This window comes from Notamacropus eugenii, chromosome 1 (assembly GCF_028372415.1).
Source record: "Notamacropus eugenii isolate mMacEug1 chromosome 1, mMacEug1.pri_v2, whole genome shotgun sequence".
Classification (NCBI taxonomy): domain Eukaryota; kingdom Metazoa; phylum Chordata; class Mammalia; order Diprotodontia; family Macropodidae; genus Notamacropus; species Notamacropus eugenii.
The window spans coordinates 503,795,995-503,810,256 of record NC_092872.1 but is presented as its reverse complement, the minus strand read 5'-3'; the positions used below and the strand labels follow the sequence as shown (position 1 = coordinate 503,810,256).

General features: G+C 35.7%; 1 long non-coding RNA gene across 1 annotated transcript in view; it reads right to left on the bottom strand.

Moving 5' to 3' along the window:
• LOC140519888 (uncharacterized) overlaps positions 1-13,843 on the bottom strand; it is a 166,275-nt gene extending 152,432 nt beyond the window's left edge. The window contains exons 1-2 of the long non-coding RNA XR_011972317.1: positions 13,555-13,843; positions 7,356-7,509 (exon numbers count right to left, since the gene is read on the bottom strand). This is a non-coding gene — a long non-coding RNA (uncharacterized lncRNA). The remainder of the gene's footprint in view (positions 1-7,355; positions 7,510-13,554) is intronic.
• Between the last annotated feature and the right edge of the window lie 419 nt (positions 13,844-14,262).

Here is a 14,262-nt window from a genome sequence, read left to right as displayed (position 1 = left end):
AGGATCACATAGGATCTTGTAACTTCTACATTAAAATATAGAAGGAATTGGAATATGATATTCCACAAGGCAAAGGAGCTTGAACTACAACAAAGGATCAATTACTTAGCAAAACTGAGCATAATATTTCAGGAAAGGAGATGGGTATTCAATGAAATAGGGGATTTCCAGACATTCACGAAGAAAAGGCCAGAGCTCAACAGAGAATTTGCTCTTCAAATACAAGTCTCAAGAGAGTCAACAAAAGATAAACAGGGGAAAAAACTTGTTATTCAATCTGTTCAAACTATTTACATCCCTATAAGGGCAGATGTTACTTGTTAATCTTGAGAACTGTATATTTATTATGATACATAAAAGGGATATACATGAATAGAAGAAGTAGGTATAAAGTGAATGATGTGATGATAAAAAAGGGATTTAAGGGTGCAAAGGGATTGTAGCAGGAGATGTGAAAAGAAAGAGACAGAAAGAGCTAAATTGCATTACAGGAATAGGAACAATAGCATATTACAGTAGAGGGAAAGAGAGGAGGAAAATGATCATTGTTTGAGACTTACTCTCAACTTGTTTGTTTCAAGGAGGGAAAAACAAATGCAGTTAAGTATAGAAATCTAAGTAGCTCTATAGACAGTAGGAGGGGAAAGGGGGAAGAAAAAGGAGAGGAGGTTAAAAAGGAGGGAAGAAGTAGTAATGGAAAAGGGCAATAAAGGCAGGGGGCTGAAAGAAGGGAGGGAAGACTGAGGGAGGAGTAAAACTGTATGGTGGAGGGGAAAGAAGAAGGGAGAACTAAAAGCACAAATTGGGGGAAAGAGGATGGAGGGAAAGACACAGATAATAATCATAACTGTGAATGTGAAAGGGATGAACTCTCCCATAAAAGAGAGATGGATAACAGAATGGGTTAAAATCATAATCCAACATCTTGCTTACAGCAAACACATTTGAAACAGGGGGATACTCACAGGGTAAAGGTGAAGGGTTGGAGAAGAATATTTTATGCTTCAGCTGATGTAAAAAAGCAGGGTAGCAATCCTATTCTCAGACAAAGCACAAGCAGAAATAGATTTAATCAATAGAGATAAGAAAGGAAACTATATCCTGCTAAAAGGCATCGTAGACTATGAAGCAATGTCATTTCTAAACATATGTGCTCCAAGTAGTATAGCTTCCAGATTTTTAGAGGAGAAGTTAAGGAAGTTACAGGAAGAAATAGATAGCAAAACTATACTAGTGGGGAACCTCCACCTCCCCCTCTCTGGACTTGATAAATCTAATGACAAAATAAACAAGAAAGAAGTTAAGAAGGTGAATAAAACTATGGATAAGGTAGATATAATAGATCTCTGGAGAAAATTGAATGGCGATAGCAAAGAATATACCTTTTTTTCAGTGGTACTTGGTAGACATACAAAAATTGACAGTGGAGTTCATATAGAGGTGGAGCCAAGATTGCAGAGTAAAGGGAAGGACCTGTAAAAGCTGTCCCATATACCCAATAAAATACCTGTAGAAAATGACTCTAAATGAATTCTAGAGCAGCAGAAGCCACAAAATGACAGAGTGAAAGAGATTTCTGGCCCAATACAATCTGGAAGGCCAACAGGAAGCTCAGACTTGGCCCTGTGTCGCAGCAGGGGCAGGACTGAAGCAGACCTCAGGAGGCAGAATCCCCAGTAGCAGTTGTGGTTCCCAGATTGCTCAACCCACAAATGCCAAAGATGGCTTCAAAGGTCAGGGGGAAAGATTTTTCACCTGGGTGAGAAGGGAACATGTTCTGGCTCTGCTGGCAGCAGCCACTGCGGCAGTGTCCATTTTTGGAGGCCTTGGCCTAAAGACTTTGGGGGAATTGAGCCACTGATGTCTATCTCAACACTGAACTGCAGTCCTGAGGTGAGGAAGAGTGCTGACATAGTGGAGCTGGTAGATGCTTGGGACAGGGAATTCTACTTGCAGATGTTGGGCAGAAAAGCTTGCAGTAGCTCCCAGACCAGAAGGCAGCCCAGGAGAGGAGTAAACTCCTCTCCCTTGATTGTGCCACCTTGGAGGAACTGAGAATTAACAGGTCCTTGGAGTATACCCTCCTCTTGACAAAGGATTCAAAATTCAAGTAACTGACTGGGAAAATGCCCCCAAATGGGGAAAAATAAAACTACAGAAAGTTACTTTCTTGGTGAATAGGTAATTTTCTTCCATCATTACAGATGAGGAAGAACAATGCATACCATTAGAAGAAGACATAAAAGTCAAGGCTTCTGCATCCAAAGTCTCAAAAATAAATACGCAATGGTCTCATGCCATGGAAGAACTCAAAAAGGATTTTGAAAATCAAGTAAGACAGGTAGAGGAAAAATTGGGAAGAGAAATGAAAGCAATGCAAGACAGAGGGCATGGGGTGAATTGAATTGGAAGAGATGATATCTAAAAAAAATAAAATTAAGGTATGAGAGAGGAATATATTGGGAGGCAAAAGGGAGAAATAGAATGGGGCAAACTATCTCTCACAAAACAGGCAAGAGAAAGGTTTTTCAATGGAGGGTAAAAGGTGAGGAGTTGAGAGGGAAAAAGTGAAGCTTACTCTCATCACATTTGGCTTAAGGAGAGAACATGCACACTCAATTTGATTTGAAAATCTATCTTACATTACAGGAAAGTAGGGGAAAATGGGATAAATAAGATGGGGGAATGATGGAAGGGAGGGCAAATGGGAGGAGAGAGTAATTAGAAGTAAATTCTTTTGGGGACTGTATTTTGGGCAGGGACAAGGTCAAAAGAGAGAATACAATTAATGAGCAGCAGAATAGCATGTAGGGAAATATAGTTAGTCTTACACAACATGACTATTACGGAAATCTTTTGCGAAGCTACATGTATATAGCCTATTTTGAATTGTTTACCTTCTCAGTGCAGATGGGTGAGCAGGGAGGAAGAAAGAAAAGTTGGAACTCAAAGTTTTAGGAAGGAATGTTGAGAATTGTTTTTGCAGGCAATTGAGAAATAAGAAATACAGGAAATGGGGTATAGAAATTTATCTTGCCCTGCAAATAAAGAGAGAAAATGGAGATAGGGCAGGGGAGGAGTGTGATAGAAGGGAGGGCAAATTGGGGGAAAGTGCAATCAGAATTCACAGTGTTTTGGAGTGGGGGAGGGGAAAGATGGGTAGAAAATTTGGTACTCAAAATTTTGTGGAAATGAATGTTGAAAACTAACAATAAATAAACAACTTTAAAAATTGACAATGTAATAGGGTATAAAAATCTCACAATAATCTAAATAATCTAATCCTAAAAATGAGTGGGTTAAACAACAAATCATAGAAACAATCAATAACTTCATTCAAGAGAATGACAATAATGAGACAATTTACCAAATCTTATGTGATACCGCAAAAGCAGTTCTTAGGGGAATTCTTGTATCATTCAATGCCCACATAAATAAAATAGAGAAAGAGGAGATCAATGAATTGGGCATGCAACTAAGAAATCTAGAAAAAGGACAAATTGAAAATCCCCAAGTAAATACCAAATTAGAAATACTGAAAACCAAAGGAGAGATTAATAAAATTGAAATTAAGAAAACTATTGAACTAATAAATGAAACTACGAATTGGTTTTATGGAAAAAAATGAAATTGATAAACCTTTGGTCAATTTGATTACAGAAAGAAATAAGAAGACCAAATTACCAATATCAAAAATGAAAAATGTGAACTAAACTCCAGTGAGGAGGAAATTAAAACAATAATTAGAAATTACTTTACCCAACTGTATGTCCATAAATTCAACAATATAAATGATATGGATGAATATTTTAAAAAATATAAATTGCCCAGGTTAACAGAAGAGGAAGTTGAATACTTAAATAGCTCCATCTCAGAAAAAGAAATTGAGCCAGTCATCAGTGGACTCCTTAGGAAAAAATCTCCAGGGCCAGAAGGATTTACAAGTGAATTCTATCCAACATTTAAAGAACAGTAAATTCTGATACTGTAGAAACTATTTGGGAAAATTGTCAAGGAAGGAGCCCTACTAAGTTCTTTTTATGATACAAATATGGTTCTGATACCTAAACCAGGAAGAGTCAAAACAGAAAAAGAAAATTATAGACCAACTTCTTTAATGGATATAGATGCAAAAATTTTAAATAAGATATTAGCAAAAAGAATACAGCAACTTATCAAGAGAATAATATATTATATTCAGGTAGGATTTATACTAGGAATGCAGGGCTGGTTCAATATTAGGAAATCTATCTTAATTATTGATCACATCAATAACAAAACTAACAGAAACCACACAATTATCTTAATAGATGCAGAAAAAGCTTTTCAAGAAATACAAAACCCATTCCTATTGAAAACACTAAAGAGCATAAGAATAAATGGAACTTTCCATAAAATAATAAGCAATGTCTACCTAAAACCATCAGCAAACATAATATGCAATGGGGATAAGCTACATGCATTTCCAATAGAATCAGAGGTGAAACAAAAATGTACATTATCACTACTGTTATTCAATATGGTATTAGAAATGTTAGATTTAGCAATAAGAGGAGAAAAAGAAATTGAAGAATTAGAACAGGCAAAGAAGTAGCTGTTATCACTCATTGCAGATGACATGATTATATACTTAGAGAATCCCAGACAATCAAGTACAAAACTTCTTAAAATAATGAACAACTTTGGCCAAGTTGGGGGTTATAAAATAAAATCAGATAAATCATCTACATTTTTATATATTACTAACAAAATCCAACAGCAAGAGATAGAAAGAGAAATCCCATTTAAAGCTATGGTGGACACTATAAAATATCTGAGAGTCTACCTGTCAAAACAAATCCATGAACACAATTACAAAACACTTTTCACACAAATAAAGTCATATCTAAGTAAGTGGAAAAGCATCAGCTGCTTATGGGTAGGCCAAGCTAAATTAATAAAAATGGCAATTCTGTCTAAATTAATTGACATATTCAATGCCATGCCAACCAAACTACCAGATAATTATTTTATAGAGCTAGAAAAAATAGTATCAATATTCATCTGGAAGAACAAAATATTCATAATATCAAGAGAATTAATGAGAAGAAGTGCTAAGGAAGGTGGACAACTCCTGTCAGATCTCCAATTGTATCATACAGTAGCAATCATCAAAACCACTTGGTACTGGCTAAGAAATAAAATAGTTCAATGGAATAGATTAGGTACTCTAGACACAGTAGTCAATGAACATAGCAATCTACTGTTTGATAAACCCAAGGACCCCAGCTTCTGAAATATCACTGTTCAACAAAAATTGCTGGAAAAACTGGATAACAGTGTGACTGAAACTGGGCACAGACCAATGCCTGACACTATACACAAGAATAAAGTCCAAATGGATACATGATCTAGGTAATAAAGACTGATACTATAAACTAATTAGGTGAGCAAGGAATAGTGTATTTGTGAGACTCATGAAGGGTGGTGAAATTTTTGACCAAACAAGAAATAGAGAACATTATAAAGTGCAAAATGGGTAATTTTGTTTACATTAAATTGAAAAGTTTTGCACAAACAAACCCAATGCAACCAAGATTAGGAAGAAAGCAGAAAACTGGGAATTTTTATAACTAGTGTTGGTGATAAAGGCCTCATTTCTAAAGTATATAGAGAACTGAATCAAATTTACAAGCATACAAGTCATTCCCCATGTCATCAATGGTCAAAGGATATGAACAGGCAGTTTTCACAGGAAGAAATTAAAGGTTTCTCTAGTTATATGAAAAAATGCTTTATATCACTATTGATTAGAGAGACACAAATCAAAGCAACTCTGAGGTACCACATCACGCCTATCAGATTGGCTAACATGACAAAACAGGAAGATGATAAATGTTGGAGAAGATGTGGGATAGTTAGAACACTAATTCATTGTTGATTGATGGAGCTGTGAGCTGATCCAACCATTCTGGAGAGCAATTTGTAACTATGTCCAAAGGGCTACAAAAATGTGCATACCCTTTGATCCAGCAATATTGCTTCTGGGATTGTGTCCCAAAGTGATTATAAAAATGGAAAATGATCCCACATGTACAAAAACATTTATAGCAGCTCTTTTTTTGGTGACCAAGAATAGGAAATCGAGGGGATGTCCACCAATTGGGGAATGGCTGAACAAGTTGTGGCATATGAATGTAATGGAATACTATTGTGCTATAAGAAATGATAAATAGGAAGATTTCAGAGAGGCTTGAACAGACTTATATGCACTGATGCTGAGGGAAAGGAGCAGAATCAGGAGAACTTTGTACACAGCGAGAACCACAGTGTGGGGGGAATTTTTCTGGTTCACTTAGTCCTTCACAGCAATGCAAGGACTTAAAAAAGTCCCAATGGACTCTTGAGGCAAAACGTCTTTCCTATCTAGAGAAAGAACTATGGAACTGGATCGCTGAATGAAGCAGACCATTTTCTCTTGTGCTATGTTTTATTTTGTTTTGTTTTGCTTTATAGTTTCTCTCATTCATTTTGGTTCTTCTACGAATCATGACTAAGGTGAAAATGTATTTCATAAAAATGTATGTGTAAAACCTATATAAGATTCCATGCCATCTCAGGGAGGGATTGGGGAGGGAGGGGAAAAAAATCTAAAATATATGGAAAGGATTGTAGAAAACTGAAAACAAATAAAATAATTTAAAAATATGAAAAAGGAAATGAAAAAATAAACAATAAATATACATATACATGCAAATGTGTATATACATATAAATCAATTACTCTATAATACACATACATTAATATGTATTTTGTATTAATAAGTTATTAAGTACATATCTATACTATACATACATACAGATACATATGAATTAATTACTTTATTCAACAGATTAATTTTTTCTCACCAAAATCAAATAAACACACACAAGCATACTCACATACACACACACACACACACACACACACACACACACACACACACACACAAGTACACTTGCCAAAATTCTAGATGTCTATTTGCTGCTGTGGAGAGCGGTAAAAGTAAGAATCAAGGTCTTGTTGACAGCCCAGTAATGTTTCAAAAAGTGATTAAACATGCCGTGAACTACACCAAAATATATACAGTATAGGCAGAAGAGCATTTCCCCCAGCTTCAGGACACAGAAATGTTGACTCTTATGAAGAAATTTAAAGAGAAGTGGGTGTTAAACTCTGTTGGTGTTGAACCTCTGAAATCTTAACTCAACATTCAATTTCCCATTTAAAAAATACTAATCTGAAGGCAGAGTTTCAATGAAATGCTCCAGAAAGCAGAGGTGGTTCCCCAGTAATTAAATCACTCCCAGGCCACCAAGCCCCAAATAATTACTTACCAAAATGTTGAACTTGCCACTGCTTTGCTGTGGCAGGGTTTGCTTTCCCAGAAGCCATGGGACATTTTTAACCACAGTGTGTAGTTTAACCTGTTCTCTTGGTGCTATTTTCCAATAAGGAGCAGAAAACAGCAGTGACATAAATCTTCTTTATCTGTCATTAACAATCAAATATTTGATGAATGAATAAAAGGATTTTTAACAAAACTTTATTTTAATACTCTATGTAGTCAACTCCCAATTATCCAGGCTAGCTAATGAAAGGATCTATTCTGTGAAAAATCCAGGAAAAATCAATAATAAAATATTTTTCAATTGTTTTGGACTATAGTTATTGTGTTTTTTCTCTTTCCTTTCTTTTTTACCCCTTTTTTTGGCATCAAATATAAGTTTCATATTCTGTCTCGCTCGGTGATGAGTACATTCCCTGAAGGTGGGCAAAAGTAGTCCAGAATTCACTGAGTGGTGGAAAGTCAGGCAGGCATTGAAACATTGTCACGAATAATTCAGAGTGAATAGACCACCCTGGGTAACTGAGAGCTTGCTTTATGCCTATGTGCCATTCTTCTGAGAGTCTCAAATTATTTCCATATTTCTTGAACATTGATCATTTGGATGCTTGCATACAATGCACTGGGCTAACATGTTGCTGCTGATTCTCTTCCTCTCTCTTTCAGCTCATAAATGAGAATCGAATAAATTAGGGCCATTCACTGAAGCAATTAGAATGAAGATCTTGTAAGACTGAGAATTTTTTTTTTCAATATTCCTTAGGGAGAAGATTTGATCAGGTTTTTTCTACATATTTTGAATACTTCATCTGGTGTCAAACCTCTCCAAGTAAGTGAGTATAAGCTACTCTACATCTCAATAGGGAGAGGGAAAAGAATCTCATGCACCAGACTTAAAGTGTCCAAAGGAGATTTATTGGAAGATTTTCTTTTCAGTCAGCTTAAGGCAGGTGAATGATGCTGAGGGTCCTCAGACCTCTTTCCAGTTGGGGTAATAGTACAGTAATTCCCCAGATTGGGAGTCTGTGACATTTCCAAAGGTATCTTCTCAGCTTTCTTTGTTTGCATAGGAAATGCCCTGTCACTGATTTATGTTAAAACTGATCCCTTCTTTTCATGGGGGAAGGGGTTATTTCAGCATGATTAATAATGGAAAGAATGGTGTTATTTGCAATTTTCTGAATCTTTAAATATGGTAATTAGTTAAAGGAGTACAAAATGGAAGTTTTCTGCTCCCTGATTTACTCAAGGCTTCTAATAATGAAGTTATTAATTATGACACCAGGTATCATGGGGAATTCTGGGAGCGGAGAGTCACTCATCCATGAAATTGCTGGGAAAAAAAACACATGGATTTTTTGGTTTATTTTAGGATAAAAAAAGTAAGGGATACATCTCCATTATCTGTTGAGTGACAGAAGAAAGGTCTTTGGTTAGTCTCTTAAATAAGTAATCAAAGATATTACGGAGGTGCTTAAGTTGTTGTTTTCTTTGCAGGGGGAATGATGGATTGAGATTCTACATGTGAAGTGCTAATTCGAATTTCATAAAAATGGGGAGAGATATAAGCGCCAAAATGCAAGGGTGATAATATAGTTATATTTATTTTTCCTTTTTAAAATTTAGTATTTTATTTTTTCCAGTTAAATGTAAAAATATTTTTAACATTTGTTTTTAAAACTTTGAGTTCTAAATTCTCTCCCTTCCTTCCACCTTCCACACTTTCCAACACTCCTTGAGAAGGCAAACAGTTTGATATAGGTTATAAATGTAGAGCCATACAAAACATTTCCATATTAGCCATGTTGTGGAAGAAAACATAGACCAAAAATTAAAAAAAACAAAAACAAAAAACCTCAAGAACAATAAAGGAAGTAAAAAAATAAAAAGTATGCTTCAACCTGTGTTGACACCATCACTTCTTTCTTTGGGGACAGATAGCATTTTTCATCATAAATCCTTCAGAGATGTCTTGGATCATTGTATTTCTGAGAATAGCTGATCATCTTACAATATTGCTGTTACTTTACAGACAGTACATTTCACTTTGCATCAGTTCATGTAAGTATTTCCAGCTTTTTTTTTTTTTAGTAACCTGCTCATCATTTCTTACAGTACAATAACATCCCATCATAATTATGTGCCACTATTTGTTCAGTCATTCCACATTTGATGGGCTTCCCTTAAACTTGCAATTTTTTGCTCCCAGAAAAAGGGGTGCTATAAATATTTTTGCACACATAGATCCTTTTCCTTTTTGCTTTTTAACTCTTTTGGGATACAGACCTAGTAGTGGTATTGTTAGATCAAAGGGTATTCATAGTTTCATAGCCCTTTGGGCACAGTTCAAATTGCATTAAGGAATGCAACTCCACCAACAATGCATTAATGTCTCATTTTTCCCACATCCTCTCCAGCATTTGCTATTTCTTTTTCTGTCCTATTATCCAATCTAGCAGATATGAGGTAGTATTTCAGAATCGTTTTAATTTGCATTTCTCCAATAAATTGTGTTGGAGAATTTTTTTTTTTTAAATTTGTCTATAGATAGCTTTGAATACTTCATCTGAAAACTGTTCATATCTTTTGATCATTTATCTGCTGGGGAATGGCTCTTTTATAAATTTGACACCATTTTCTACATGTTTGAGAAATGATTTAGAAATTTTCCCAGTTATCATTACTAACTGCATTTCCCTCCATAATATTCCTCCTCTCTGTTTATTCTATTCTCTCTGTCCTTTCACCCTGTCCCTCTGCTAAACTGTTTTGTTTCTGACTACTCCTCCCCCAGTCTGCCCTCTTTTCTATTACCACTTCTTCTCTTACACCTCTCCCCTCCACTTTCCTGTAAGGTGATAGATTTCTATGTCCAATTGAGTATGTATGTTATTCCCTCTTTGAGCCAATTCTGATGAGAGTAAGGTTCACTCACTCTCCCTAATGCCCCCATCTTCCTATCCACTGTAAAAGTTTTCTCTTGCATTTTTATGGGAGAAAATTCATTCCATTCTACTTTTCTCTTTTCCTTTCTCCCAGCACATTTCTCTCTGATCCCTCAATTTTATTTTAGAGATATAATCCTTTCATATTCAGCTCACACCTGTGCCCTCTGTCTATATATTCTTGCTCTAACTGTCTTAATAACTAGAATGTTTTTGTGAGTTATATCATCCTCCCATGTAGGAATGCAAAGAGTTTAATCTTATTAAGTCTCTTGTGATTTCCCTTCCTGTAAAACTTTTTATGCCTCTCTTGAGTCCTGTATTTGAAAATAAAATTTTCTATTCAGTTCTCTTTTCATCAAGAATTCTTGAAAGTTCTCTCATCTCATTGCATGTCCATTCCCTCCCCCCTCAAGAATTATACTCAATTTTGCTTGTAGGTGATTGTTGCTTGTAAGCCTAGCTCTCTGGAATATCATATTCCAAGCCTTCTGATATTTTAAAGTAGAAGATTCTATATCTTATGTTATTCTGACTGTACCTCCATGATACTTCAATTGTTTCTTTCTGGCTGCTTGCAATATTCTCTCCTTCACCTGAGAACTCTGGAATTTGACTGTAATATTCCTGAGAGTTTTCATTTTAAGTCCACTTTCAGGAGGTGATTGGTAGATTCTGTCAATTTTTATTTTACTCTCTGGTTCTATAATATCAAGGCAGTTCTCCTTGATCATTTCTTGAAAGATGATGTCTAAGGTCTTTTTTTTTACTGTGACTTTCAGGGAGTCCAATAATTTTTAAACTGTCACTCATGGATCTATTTTCTATTTCAGTTGTTTTCCAATGAGATATTTAACATTATCTTCCATTTTTTTTATTCTTTTGTTTCTTTTTTACTGTGTGTTGGTTTCTTATAAGGCCATTAGCTTTCATTTGCCCTATTCTAATTGTTTTCTTTGGTGAGCTTTTGTACCCCCTTTTCCATTTGGCCAATTATACTTGTTAAAGAGTTTTGTTTTGTTTTGTATTCAGGGATTTTTTGTACTTCTTTTACCATATATCTTAGTCTGTTTTTTAATGTGTTATTTTCTTCAGTGTTTTTTGTGACTCCTTTACCAAACTGTTGACTTGTTTTTCATGATTTTCTTGCATCACTTTCATTTCTCTTCCCAATTTTTCTCCTGTCTCTCTTACTTGATTTTAAAAATCCTTTTTGAGCTCTTCCATGACCTGTGACAAATTCATATTTTTCTTGGAGGCTTTAGATGTATGAGCTTTGACTTTGTTATCTTCTGAGTGTATGTTTTGATCTTCCTTGTCACCATAGCAATTTTTTATGGTCAGATTTCTTTTCTGTTGTTCACTCATTTTCCCAGCCTATTTCTTGACTTTTAACTTTTTGTTAAAGTAGGACTCTGCTTCTAAGGTGGAAAGTGCACTGTCCCAAGCTTCAGGGGTTCTGTGAAGCTGTTTTCAGAGATACTTCTAGGGACCTCTAAGTTTTCAGTTCTTCCAGTGTGGTATGATCTAAGGAGAAGTGTGTATACTATTCTTCTGGCCTGTGCTCTGATCTGTGAGTAGCCAAAAGCACTCTTTCCTCCCTTAGAACTGTGATGAGGGTCCCTATTCCTCTATAGCCAATCTCTGGTTTGCTAATGCTTCTCCTTGCTCTGGGACTTCCCCCAGGATTGGGACCTAGATCTGAATATATGCAAAGTCTCAGTGCTAGCAAAAAGCCCTCTATAATCTCCTTCTGACCAGTTGTTCAGCCCCCCTGTGGAATACCACTTGTGGACCAAGGGCTCTGGAAGGGGCTACTGTTGATGCTGATTCAGTGGCTCCCAAGGCCTGCTCCTGGTTTGCTGAGTCCAGCCCTGTACTGGAACAGTCTGAACTGAACTGTGCTCTACTCTCAACCAGGTGCTACAGACCTTTCCTACTGACCTAAGTTTTGTTTGGCTGAAAAATTGTTTCACCCTGTACTTTTGTTGATTCTACTCTTCTAGAATTTGTTTCATGGCATTACTTAATGGTGTTTAACACAAGATTAACTCAAGATTGTCTTTTCTCCACCATCTTGACTCTACCTCCCCTATAGCCTTATTTATTAATATAGCTATATGTAACTGTATATTGGCACATACACATTCTACAGCAAGCAATACAGATTCATTATAGCAAAGGATAGCACTTGCAATTAAAGTATGCTTTTATATACATAATAAAAAGGGCATATAGAACTATAAAGGCAAGGCATCTTGGAAAGCACTACAGTAGTTCAGGATTTGTTGGACCTGCCCCAAAACATTCAAAAGTTCTATTGTTCCTCAGTCTGTTCATCTAAAAGAATATTTTAGTTTATATTCAAGGGAGTTGACTTGTAAGAATTTCCATGAAGAATAGAAATCAGGACTTTAAATGAGTAATCATGGCTCATAGGATGTTAGTCCTGGACTAGACATCATTTTGCAGAAGAAACTGAGTCCCAGAGAGGTTGTTCCTTGCCAAAGTAGCAACTAACTTGGCACTGATACACAATGAAATGTCAGCTTGGGTTTGCAAGCTCTGTGGTTTGTTATTCCAACATCAGTTATATTATTGGAATTTAAGATCTGTGATTCAAAAGAGTGGAATCATAGAGTATCATAGCTGTACTTGTAGTAAACTTCCAAATTGTAATGGTAGGAAGAGGATTGATAGATCTATTCCAACTTAATCCCATCTCTATTTCCCATTTTATAGATAAGGAAAATGAGGATTGTGATATTATCAAAATTCACATGGCTAATAATGAGGAGGTAATACTGATTTAAAACTAAGTCCCTTGGCTTCAAATTCAGTGCTCTTTTTACTATACCCTATTGCATCTTATAATGCCATTTAAAACAAGCATTTTCTAGAGGGCTGATTTACTGAAGGAAAAATACAAGTTGTATTCTGCCAAATTATTGCAGTACTTATAAAGTGGTAAGGTCATTTCCACTGCTGAAATGTCATGGAAAGATTTTAAAAATAGATTTTCTGGTGCAGTTTTAATAATGTTGAGGTTAAGGATAAGAAAAAAAGTTAACAATGAACATGAAACAGAAATACTGCAATTTAAAGAGAGCTTGGTAGCTCTTTATTATTTCTATAAAACATATAACATATTGTACGTTACTAATGTTCTTGTAGGAATTATTTTCAGAAGTAGAATAGTTTCAATAGCCTAGAGTCTGTGGAACAAGCCAGTACTTTACCTACCTTGTTTACAGTAGGAAAAGAAGTGATCTCCAAAGAAATACATAACAGAGATCTTATGGGGTCACTCAATAAAGTGCTGAACTTGAAATCCAGAAGATTTGTGTCCATATTCTAACTCCATCATTTACAATATGAGTGACTTTGGGCAAAAGACAACATCATTGAGCCTCAGTTTCCTCATCTGTAAAAGAAGGATAACAATACCTCATTATTTACCACACAGGCTCAAACAAGATAAGGTCTGAAAAGTGATTTGATAGTTATTATTATTTCTAGGACTCTTGGTAATAATGACATCTTTTTTTTGAGGGAGCAGGAGCTCCAGTGAGGAAAATAAACACTGCATGCAAATATAACTTATCTACTCTTCTGTAACTTAGAGTTTTAGAGAATTGCTGAGAGATAATATGACTTGCCCTGTACTCCATGGTCAATATGTGACTGAGGAGGGATTTCAGTTGAGGTCTTCCCAATTCCTACTTCTCTATCCACTATGCCGTATTGCTATGAGTGGAGAGCAAAGTCCCAATTAGTTCTAAGCTAGAAACCAAACATTTCTCCTATCACAATTAGCCACTCTGATGCACCCCAGCTGAAAAGATCAGCTTGTACCTAGACATCTTTCATGTAAGGTTGAACTTTTAACAGCCAAAGAGGCATTTAGAACACATAGCCCCCAACTTTAATTTCAGCTAAAGTTCAAAGAAG